Raw genomic sequence first — 13,182 nt, 5'->3', positions numbered from 1 at the left:
AACTCATCTAGTTTTAGATTTCCTAAAAATACACCCACATCAATTGTACATCTTTACCAAAACTTAGTAATGGCCCTAAAGAGCCTCTCCTCTGCTTGATTCAAAACTTCCCTTTCAACTTCACCATCTGGTCCAATTTCTTCTTCTTCATTATGATCCTCAATTTCATCACCTACAACAACATTTGTTCCTCTACATAGCTCCTCCTGAAACACTTGAACCTAGCTTTGGAGGGCTCTAACCTCCTCAAGATTAATAGCTCTAGCCCTTTCACCATGCTCTCTTTGTGGAGGCATCTTCTTAACTAAAACCGACAACCACATAGTCTTGGTGCAAACTGCCTCATAGTCGGCACTCTGTCTACACACTCAGGAAAACCTGCTCTGATACCACTTGATGGGGACATAACCCATGCATAGAATGGACACAATAGGAAGTGAAAACTTTATTAGCTATGAAAATATGCTAGTACACTTAGTGTAGAGGAAACAGACTCTAAAACATGCCCTATGGGCTTACAATAGCATAAATCTAGAGATAATTTCTTCTTCCAGTACCTTCTCTCAAACTCCTCTCCGAACTATCTTTTAACATGCTAGAAATGTTCTTAAATAGACCCCCAGGATTAGGGATTAGGAATACATTCTAGAAAGTGCAAGTAGGAATCCACCGCCAAAATTGAAGGCTCCAGAAGTCACTTTAGAAGATGGTACAAAATTAGAAGACTCTAGAAATGGTAGCCAAACTTTTGGGAGGCATAACTTTTGAACCATAGCTCTGATTGATGAACCATTTACATTTCTAAAAATCTTTTGGAGTCCTCTATAGCCCTATATAGAAATTTTTCTCATCCCCCATTTTTCAGATATGTATGAGGTCATTTAATTCCTCGAACCTAACTTTGAAGCATTCTTAGGAGGTCTCTAGAAATTGAAAAACTATGATAACTTTCAAACCCTGTAGCCTTTTGACTTGATTCTTTTTCTGGAATGTTCTAAATTACAATTTTAATCCTCCTTCAAATTTACACCTTCTGATTCACCATAATTATGGCTCAATTAAATAGTCCTATTTTTCTAGCATTTACACGTATCCCAAGGTGCTTAAATACTCTAACCCAGAACACTGATAGAGGAATTGTGAGAGTTGGAACCTTTATTTGACCCAAATGGGTATCTATAAATGAAAATAAAAGAAATAGAAACTATATTGGAACCTTATACCTATAGATGCTCCTGCATCAGACACCTAGGGTAGATTGAAAAGTGACCCTGTCGCTTTATGGATGGTAGAGGAAATCTCAAACCTTAGCTACAGATATCAAAGTTGAGGCCTCTATCAGTCATCCTTTCCACTTAATCAGATACTCTTCATACTACCTATTTCTTGGTACTCCTACCCACACAACTATCCAGGATCTCTTCTATCTCCTCCTTCATAGAAGCAGGAATTGGACATGGCTCTAACATCGGCTCCTCATCTGTACCATCATCATGATAGTCTCTTAAGTCTACAATGTTGAAGATAGGAAAAATGTGAATTCCATCTGGCAATTCCACCTCATATGCATTTCTTGAGTCATGTTTATTCAAAATTTTTCAAGGGCCAAATTTCTTCATCTTCAGCTTGTTATAAGTACCTACTAGAAATCTTTCCTTTCTTAAGTATACCATGACTAGATCCCCTTCTTGGAACTCCTTATGTCTTCTCCTTTGATCAGCCCTAGCTTTATACTATCAATTCATCTTGATAATGTGTGCCTAGACCTCCTCATGTAGGTGCTTGATATGTTTAGTAAACTCTTCTACTTTAGCACTTATCCTCTCCCCTTTCTCCATCTTCCTCAATTCTGGTGCAGTCCTTTGGCTACTTCCATATACAATTTGAAATGGTGATTTACTAGTACTCCTATTTATATAGTTATTGTAAGAAAATTCTACTTGTGGTAGAATCAAATCCCATCCCTTGGGCTTATCCCAAACTAAACATCTCAGCAAATTGCCCAGACTTCTATTTACCACTTCTATCTAGCCATCAGTCTGCAACTGATGTGTGGAACTAAATTTCAAGTCCATTATCAACTTCTTCCACAATGTTCTCTAGAAATACCCCATAAATTTAGTGTCTCTGTCAGAAACTATACTCTTTGGGAAGCCATGTAGTCTTACCACGTCTCTAAAAAACAAGTCTGCAATATGGACCGCATCATGGGTTTTATGGCATAGAATGAAATGTGTCATTTTGGAGAACCTATCAACCACCACAAATACTGAGTCATTACACCTTTGTGTCCTTGGCAATCCAAGAAAAAAATCCATACATATGTCCTCCCATGGCTTTAATGGAATTGGAAATGGCTGATAAAGTCCATATTATGACTAAATTCCTTGGTTGCTTGACAAACTTGACAACTCTGTACAAAAATTTTCACATCCTATGAAATATGAGGCCAAAAATAATGTTCTCTAAGAATGGCAATGGTCTTATCTTGACCAAAATTTCCTGCCATCCCTCCACTGTGTTTCTCCTTAATCAGATTTTCCCTCATGGAACTCCTTGGAATGAATAATTGATTGTCCTTGAACAACATACCATCCTAAATCAGATAGTCTAACCACTTAGTTATGTGTACACCAATAGGTTCTTTACAATATTTCCATGCTTTAGCAAAATCATGATCCTCAAGGTACAAATTCTTGAGCTCATCAAACCCAACTACTTCAACCTACATTACTATAAGCAACAAATGCCTCCTACTTAATGCATCTACAAGCCTGTTAGATTTTCCACTTGTATGCTTCAACACAAATGTATAGCTCTGCAAGAACTCTACCCACTTCATATGCCTTTGGTTCAATTTACCTTGGCTATTTAGATACTATAATGCCTGGTGATGAGTATATAAAACAAATTCCTTTGGCAATAAATAATGCTTCCATTTCTTTAAGGCCTGAACTATTACATAGAACTCTTGATCATAAACAAAATACTTCTTTTTGCTTCATTTAATTTTTCACTAGAATATGCAATAGGGTTACCTTCTTGGCTTAATACAGCCCCAATAGCGCTGGCACTAGCATCACAATCCACTTGGAACATCTTGCTAAAATTAGGAAGTGCCAACATAGGTTGTTATGTCACCCTCTTCTTCAGCAATTCAAAACTACTCACAGCTGCCACAGTCCATTTGAACTCTTTTCTATCCCCTCTTATTCTATCAGTTCAGGGTGCACATATGCCACTGACATTCTTAATGAACTTCCTATAGAAACTAACTAGACCATGAAATGATCTCACCTTGGTAGAAAACTTTGGAGTAGGCCATTCCAAGATGGCTTTTACCTTCTCTAGATCCATTTTGAGACCTTTAGGTGATACAGTAAACCCAAGGTAGACTAACTCTTTTTTAGAAAAGCTACACTTCTTCAGATTACTTAATAGTTTCTCTTCCTTCAAACTTTCAAGGACACTATGAATATGCAATAAATGTTCTTTGAAAGTCTTGCTGAAAATTAAAATATCATCCAAATAGACAATAACAAACTTTTTGAAGAACTTATTAATTACCTCATTCATAAGCCGCATGAAGGTGCTTGGGGGCATTCATCAATCCAAAGGGCATGACTAGCCACTCATAAAGACACTCCTTGGTCTTGAAGGAAGTTTTCCTCTCATCTCCTACTCTTATCTGTATCTAGTAATATTCACTCTTGAGATCTATCTTTGTGAAGTACTGAGCTCCACTCAAGCAGTCCATAAGATCATCCATTCTTGGCAAAGGAAAGCGATACTTGATGGTTATCCTATTTATAGCTAAAGAGTCTATACACATTCTCCATTCTCCATCCTTCTTTGGTGCCAATACTATAGGTACTGCACATGGACTCAGGCTCTCTCGAATCAAACCTTTCCTTAATAGCTCCTGAACATGTCTGTTTAGCTCCTTAGTTTTAGTAGGAGTCATCCTATGAGCAGCCTTGTTAGGAAAACTAGCTCTAGGGATTAAATCTATCTGAAAACTGATTTTCCTTACTAGTGACAATCCTTCTGGAACATTATTAGAAATGACATCTCCAAACTCACTTAATAAATCTAAAACTTCAAGTGGTATTTCACTACTACCTTCCTTATCTTTTCTAGGAATCAAAGCATAGCACATACACTGATGTTTCATGCCATCTAAAAAAATTCTTCCATCAACAAGATAGATCCTAGCACTCCTGCATACCTTCTCACCTTCCTTTACCATGGGCTTTAGTTTGTGGAAAACTCCATCCTTTGTTAGAGAGTATGTGTTTGCATGACCATCATGTACTGCATGCCTATCAAACTACCACAGTCTTCCCAACAATAGATGGTAGACATTCATTCAAATAATATCATAGAGAACTTCATCATGGTAACTCCCAATTTTAAACTATACTAAACATTGTTCACTTACCAGGACCTTATTATCATCCTTTACCCAAGCGATCCGATAGGGTTGGGGGAGTTTTTGCCTCTTGAGCTTCAGCTTAGAGACCATCTCTTCTGACATGAAGTTGTCAGTGCTACCACCATCAATGATCACATCACAACATTAATTATTCTCACACTTGCACCTGGTACAAAATAGACTCCTCCTTTCTCCTAGTTCAATCTCACCACTTAGTAGGACCCTTTCATTTACTAAAGTGTCTCCTCTTTCTGCATCCTCTGAATGTGATGACTGCACATCCTCATCCACATGAGCAACCCTATCTTGGCCCTCAGCTCTCCTATCTATCCTTCTTTGTCATTGAAGGAATTCAAAGGCATGATGACCTTGTTCATTGTAATGGAAACAAGTACCATGGAAACCTCCTCTTCCTGAACCTTGTCCATGTCCTCTTTCTCTTCCTCTCTAATCTCCAAACTTTTGATCATTGGAGTGGTTGAAATTCTCATACCTCTAGTTCCTGCTAGTACCCACATCTTCATTTTTCTTCTAGGTCTCATTTTGACCTCCAGATGACCTACCACTACCCCTTCCTCCTTGACTATGCCCTCTTTGTCTTCCTTCAAAACTTTTATTTAGCTTCTCTTCAACTCGTAGGGAAAATTGGTATGGCTCTTCAAAGTTGGTCATTCTTACCATAATTAATTCCTCCTTTATGCTAGGTCATAACCCACTGATATAATAAGCAACCTTCTCCTTATTTGCTTCTACATGCCCTACTCTAATCAAAAGTCAATAAAACTCCTCTGTATATTCCTGGACTAATTTTTCTACTTTCTTTAACCCATGCATCTTCTTAAACAAATTAAGCTCATAGTCAACATGAATGAACTTCTTCCTTAGTTTGTTTGCCATGTGATCCCACCTTGTGATCTTCTGCTTTCCTCTTCTATTTCTTTCCAATTGAACCTCTTGCCACCAAATTTTCACATGGCCTTTCAGTTTGGCCTTTGCAAACTTGACCCTATCTGGATCCCTGATATCCTCATACTCAAAGTACTCTTCTAGTTCATTAATCTAGTTGATCAACTCATTTGGTTTCACATTTCTTTAAAATACACCCACATCAATTGTAAGTCTTTTTCCAAACTTAGTAATGGCAATAAAAATCCTCTCCTCTACTTGATTTAGAACTTCCCCTTCAACTTCCCCTTCTGGTCCAATTTCTTCTTCTTCATTGTCATCCTCACTTTCGTCACCTGAATCAACATTTGTTCCTGTACGAAGCTCCTCCTGCAATGCTTGAACCTGCCTTTGGAGGGCTCTAACCTCCTCAAGATTAATAGCTCTAGCCCTTCCACCATGCTCTCTTCATGGAGGCATTTTCTTAACTCAAACCCATAACCACACAGTCTTGTTGCAAACTACCCCAAAGTCGGTGCTCTGTCTAGACACTCAAGAAAACTTGCTCTGATACCACTTGATGGGGACACAACCCAAGCACAAAATGGACACAATAGGAAAGGGAAAACTTTATTAACTATGAAAATATGCTAGCACAGTTAGTGCAGAGAAAATAGACTCCAAAACATGCCCTATGGTCTTATAATAGCATAAATTTGGAGATAATTTCTTCTCCTAGTACCTTATCTCAAACTCCACTCTGAACTACCTTTTACAATGCCAGAAATGTTCTTAAATAGACCCCAAGGGTTAGGGATTAGGAATACATTCTATAAAGTGCAAGTAGGCATCCACTTCCAAAATGGAAGGCTCCAAAAGTCACTTTAGAAGTTGGTACAAAATTGGAAGAATCCAAAAATGGTAGAAGAACATTCGGGAGGCATAACTTTTGATCCATAGCTCCGATCGATGAACCGTTTACATTTTCAAAAAATTATCAAAGTGATCTATAGCCCTATGGACTAGCTTTTCTTATGCCCCATTTTTCAGCCCTAGATGATGTAATTTAATGCCTTGAACCTGACTTTGAAGCATTCTTAGGAGGCCTCCAAAAATTGAAAAACTGTGATAAATTTCAAACTGTGTAGCCTTTTGACTTGATTCATTTTTTAGAATGTTCTAAATTAAAATTTTAATCCTCCCTCCAATTTACACCTTTTGATTCACCATAATTATTTCTCAATTACATAGTCCTATTTTTTTGGCATTTACACGTATCCCAAGGTGCTTAAATACTCTAACCTAGAACATTGATAGTGGAATTATAAGAGTTGGAACCTTTATTTGACCCAAATGGTTATCCATAAGGTAAAACACATGAAACAAAAACTATGTCTAGGTACATTTTTTTGGGTGACAGAAGATTGCCCTTATACCTCTAGATGCTCCTGCATCAGACACCTAGGGTAGATTGAAAAGTGACCTTGTCACTTTATGGATGATAGAGGAAATTCCAAATGGGAAACCTCAACTGTTGATATCCAAGTTGAGTCCTCTATTGATCATTCTTTCCACTTTGTCAGATACTCTTCATACTAACTATTTCTAGTACTCCTGCCCACACGACTAACTAGGATCTCTTGTATCTCCTCCTTCTTAGAAGAAGGAATTAGACATGTCTCTATCATCAGCTCCTCATCTGTACAATCATCATGACAATCTCTTAAGTTTTCAATGTTGAAGATAGGAGAAATGTGAATTGCATCTGGCAACTCCACCTCATATGCATTTCCTGAGTCATGTTTCTTCAGAATTTTGTAGGGGCCAAATTTCTTCATCTTCAGCTTCTTGTAAGTACCTACTAGAAATATTTCCTTTCTTAAGTGTACCATGACTAGATCCCCTACTTGTAACTCCTTGTGTCTTCTCCTTTGATCTACCCTAGCTTTATACTATTGATTCATCTTGATAATGTGTGCCTAGACCTCCTCATGTAGGCGCTTGATATGTTCAGTAAACTCTTCTACTTTAGCACTTATCCTTTCCCCTTGTTCCATCTTCCTCAATTCTAGTGCACTCCTTGGGTTACTTCCATATACAATTTGAAATGGTGATTTACTAGTACTCCTATTTATAGAGTAACTCTTCAAAAATTTCACTTGTGCTAGGATCAAATCCCATCCCTTTGGCTTATCCCCAAATAAACATCTTAGCAAATTGTCTAGACTTCTATTTACCACTTCTGTCTAGCTGTCAGTTTGTGGATGATGCGTGTAACTAAATTTCAAGTTCGTTCTCAACTTCTTCCACAATGTTCTCTATAAATACCCCACAAATTTAGTGTCTCTATCAAAAACTATACTCTTTGGGAGGCCATGTAGTCTTACCACCTCTTTGAAAAACAAGTCTACAATATGGACCGCATCATGAGTTTTATGGCACGGAATGAAATGTGCCATTTTGGAGAACCTATCAACCACCACAAATACTAAGTCATTACCCCTTTGTTTCCTTGGCAATCCAAGAACAAAATCCATACTTATGCCCTCCCATGGCTTTGATGGAACAGGCAATGGCTGATAAAGTCTAGTATTGTGACTAAATCCCTTGGCTGCTTGACAAACCTGATAACTCTGTACAAAATTCTTCACATCCTATGAAATTTGAGGCCAAAAATAATGTTCTCTAAGAATGGAAATGGTCTTACCTTGACCAAAATGTCCTACCATCCCTCTACTGTGTTTCTCCTTAATCAGATTTTCCCTTATGGAACTTCTTTGAATGCACAATTGACTACCCTTGAACAACATACCATCCTTAATTAGATAGCCTAACAACTTAGTTTTGTCTACAAAAACTGGTTCTTTAGAAGCTTTCCATGCTTTAGCAAATTTAGGATCCGTAGGGTACAGATTCTTGAGTTCATCAAACCCAACTACTTCAACCTGCATTACTGTAAGCAACGACTGCCTCCTACTTAATGCATTTGCAACCATATTAGATTTTCCACTTCTATGCTTCAACACAAATGTATAGATCTGCAGGAACTCTACCCACTTCATATGCCTCTGGTTCAATTTATCTTAGCTATTTAGATATTTTAATGCCTTGTGATTAGTATCCATTTCTTTAAGGCCTAAACTATTGCATAGAACTCTTGATCATAAACATAATACTTCTTTTTTGCATCATTCAATTTTTCAATAAAATATACAATAGGCTTACCTTCCTGGATTAATATATACCCAATAGCACTACCACTAGCATCAAAATCCACCTAGAACACCTTGCTAAAATTAGGAAGTGCCAACACAGGTTGTTCTATCACCCTCTTCTTCAGCAATTAAAAACTTCTCAAAGTTGCCGCAGTCCATTTGAACTCTTTTGTATCCCCTCTTATTGTGTTAGTTAGGGGTGCATATATGCCACTAAAATTCTTAATGAACTTCCTATAGAAATGAACAAGACCATGAAATGATCTCACCTCAGTAGGAAACCTTTGAGTAGGCCATTCCAAGATTGCTTTTACCTTCTCTAGATCCATTTTGAGACCTTCAGGTGATACAACAACCCCAAGTAGACTAACTCTTTTTTAGCAAAGCTACACTTCCTTTGATTAATTAATAGTTTCTCTTCCCTCAACCTTTCAAGGAAACTATGAATATGTAATAAATTTTCTTCCAAAGTCTTACAAAAAATTAAAATATCATCCAACTAGACAATAATTTTTTTTTCCAAGAACTTCTTAAGTACCTCATTCATAAGCTACATGAAGGTGCTTGGAGCATTTTTCAATCCAAAGGGCATGTCTAGCAACTCATAAATCCACTCAACTCCTTCTCATATCCATATCTGGTGATAGCTACTCTTGAGATCTATCTTTGTGAAGTACTAAGCTCCACTCAAGCAATCCATAAGATCATCCATTCTTGGCAAAGGAAATTGATACTTGATGGTTATCCTATTTATAGCTCAAGATTTCATACACATTCTCCACTCTCCATCCTTCTTTGGTGCCAGTACTATAGGTATTGCACATGGACTCAAGCTCTCTCAAATCAAACCTTTCCTCAATAGCTCTTGAACCTATCTATTTAGCTCCTTAGTTTCACTAGGAATCATCCTCCTTGCTATTCAAACTAGCTCTAAGGACTAAATCTATCTAATGACTGATTTTCCTTACTAGTGGCAATCCTTCTAGAACATTATCAAAAATGATATCTCCAAACTCACTTAATGAATCTAAAACTTCAAGTGGTATTCCACTACTACCTTCCTTATCTTTTCTAGGAATCAAAGCATAGCACGTATACTGATGTTTCATGCCATCAAAAAACTTTCTTCCATCAACAAGATAGATCCTAGCAATGCTCCATACATTTTCACCTTCATTGACCATGGGCTTTAGTTTGTGGCAAACTCCATCCTTTGTTAGAGAGTATGTGTTTGCATGACCATCATGTACCACATTCCTGTCACATTGCCATAGTCTTCCCAACAATAGATGGCAGACATCCATTGGAATAATATCATAGAGAACTTCATCATGGTAACTCCCAATTTTGAACTTTACTAAACATTGTTCAGTTACCAGGACCTTATGATCATCCTTCACCCAAGTGATCCAATAGGGCTGGGGGTGTTTCTCACTCTTGAGCTTCAACTTAGAGACCATCCCTTCTGACATCAAGTTGTCAGTGCTATCACCATCAATGATCACATCATAACATTTATTCTCACACTTGCACATGGCATGAAATAGACTCCTCCTTTGTCTCGGTTCAATCTCACCACTTAGTATGACCCTTTAATTTACTAAAGTCTCTCCTCTTTCTTCATCCTCTGAATGTGATGACTATGCATCCTCATCCACATGAGCAACCCTAGCTTGGCCCTTAGCTCTCCTATCTATCCTTCCTTGTTGTTGAGGGCATTCAAAGTCACGATGACCTTGTTCATTGTAATGGAAATAGGTACGATAGAAACCTCCTCTTCCTAAACCTTGTCCATGTCCTCTACCTCTTCCTCTCTAATTTCAAAAGTTTTGATCACAGAAGTGGTTGAAATCCTCATTCCTCTAGTTCATTTTAGTACCCACATCTTCATTTTTCTTTGGGTTCTAATTTTGACCTCCAGATGACCTACCACTACCCCTTCCTCCTTGACCATGCCCTCTTTGTCTTCCTTCAAACCTTTTATTTAGCTTCTCTTCAACTCATAGGGAAAACTAGTATGCCTCTTCAACATTGGTCATTCTTACCAAACTTAATTCTTCCTTGATGCTAGGTCATAACCCATTGATATAACAAGCAATCTTCTCCTTATTTTCTTATGCATGCCCTAACCTAATTAGAAGTCGATAAAATTCCTCTATATATTTCTTTACTGATTTTTTTGCTTGCTTTAACCCATGCATCTTCTTAAATAAATCAAGCTCATAGTCATCAGGAATGAACTGTTTCCTTAGTTTGTCCGCCATGCAATCCCACCTTGTGATCTTCTCCTTTCCTCTTCTATTTTCTTTCCAATTGAACCTGTTGCCACCAGATTTTGGCATGGCCTTTCAGTTTGGCCTTTACAAACTTAACCCTATCAAGATCCCTGATATCCTCATACTCAAAGTACTCTTCGAGTTCATTGATCCAATCAATCAACTCATCTGGTTTCAGATTTCCTGAAAATACACCCATATCTATTGTAGGTCTTTACCAAAACTTAGTAATGGCCCTAAAAAGCCTCTCCTCTACATAATTCAGAACTTCCCCTTCAACTTCCCCTTCTGGTCTAATTTCTTCTTCTTCATTGTTGTCCTCACTTTCATTACATGCAGCAACATTTGCTCCTCTATGGAGCTTCTCTTGCAATGCTTGAACCTACCTTTGGAGGGCTCTAACCTCCTCAAGATTAATAGCTCTAGCCCTTACACCACGCTCTCTTCATGGAGGCATCTTCTTAACTCAAACCCACAACCACACAGTCCTAGTGCAAACTGCCTCATAGTTGACGATCTGTCTACACACTCAGCAAAACCTGCTCTAATACCACTTGATGGGGACACAACCCAAGCACAAAATGGACACAATAGGAAAGGGAAAAATTTATTAACTATAAAAATATGCTAGTACACTTAGTGCAGAGAAAGTAGACTCTAAAACATGCCTTATGGGCTTACAATAGCATAAATTTGGAGATAATTTCTTCTCCCAGTACCTTCTCTCAAACTCCACTCTGAACTACCTTGTAACATGCTAGAAATGTTCTTAAATAGACCCCAAGGATTAGGGATTAGGAATACATTCTAGAAAGTGCAAGTTGGCATCCACTGCCAAAATGGAAGGCTCTAGAAGTCACTTTAGAAGTTGGTACAAAATTAGAAGAATCTAGAAATGGTAGTCAAACTTTCGGGAGGCATAACTTTTGAACCGTAGCTCTGATCGATGAACCATTTACATTTCTAGAAATCTCTTAGAGTGCTCTATAGCCCTATCAACCAATTTTACTTGTCCCCCTTTTTTTAGCAATGTATGAGGTCATTTAATTCCTCAAACCTGACTTTGAAGCATTCTTAGGAGGTCTCCAGAAATTGAAAAATCGTGTAGCCTTTTGACCTGATTTCTTTTTTGGAAGGTTTTAAATTACAATTTTAATCCTTGCTCCAATTTATGAATTTTTATTCACCATAATTATGGCTGAATTAAATAGTCATATTTTCCTAGCATTTGCACGTATCCCAAGGTGCTTAAATACTCTAACCCAAAAGACTAATAGTGGAACTGTGAGAGTTGGAACCTTTATTTGACCCAAATGTGTATCCAGAAATGAAAATACAAGAAACATAAACTATGTCTAGTTACATTTTTTTGGGTGACACAGGATTGCTCGTACACCTCTGGATGCTCCTGCATCACTCATAGAACCTTTAGATCTCCTAAGAAAAATATGAAATTAAGGAATCTATAAGTACATGTGCTAACCTTGTGAAATCTATGAGGTCATTTAATTCCAACCATGGAATCACAAGTTAGGACCAAAAAGACATGGAAGCCCTTAATTTCAAGTTTCACTAACCCAACCTTAGTAAAATAGAGATATCTTCCACGGAACTAAACAAAATTGAATGAAACCAAGTGCAATGGAATTAGGACTCACTAACCTATCAATTTATGCCATCTGATCTAGTCAGCCTATTTGTACACATATAAATGCTCAAGAAAGCTATTTACTTCTCTAAAAATTTAATTTGTCCATATAGTTCTTCACACCTCTATTTTTTTCCAAAGTGTGGATGCATAAATACATAATCCCCAATGGTTACAATAAAAAATTTGAAAGGTTAGGACCATTGGGTGAAAATTTTCTCTTTTTAGCAAAAAGTTGTCCACAATAATATTGCAAATTAGCAACTTTTACAACTTTTTGCCTAAGACAAGATTACTTGTTCATTTAGCTTGCTACAAACCTTATTAAGATAGAATGAACATTAAAAAATATTAGAGACTCCTATTTAATCAAAATATGCAATTTTAGGATCTTTTTGGATTAAGTGAACTTAGGTTTATAAGCACACCTAAAGTTCCTTGACCAAACATAAGATCATTGCTTATTACATTCAAACTAAAATTAAAACATCTTATTGTGGATCATTATATATCTTTCACAAGGTCATCCTATGCCTTGATCCACATTGTGCCCTTGGTTCCTTGCACCAATCTTAGATGTGTTCAACATATTTTGAAATGACAAAGGAATCAAGAGGCAAATGAGTGTACTAAGGACTCGACTACAAAATGGTATAAATGAGAGAAGGAATATATTAACTATGGATTGTGCAACAAAAATAATGATCTAGAAGGACGTTTCAC

Source organism: Cupressus sempervirens, chromosome 4 (assembly GCF_028749045.1).
Source record: "Cupressus sempervirens isolate cs-2001-9-10 chromosome 4, ASM2874904v1, whole genome shotgun sequence".
Taxonomy (NCBI): domain Eukaryota; kingdom Viridiplantae; phylum Streptophyta; class Pinopsida; order Cupressales; family Cupressaceae; genus Cupressus; species Cupressus sempervirens.
Note: the sequence above shows the minus strand (reverse complement) of the source record.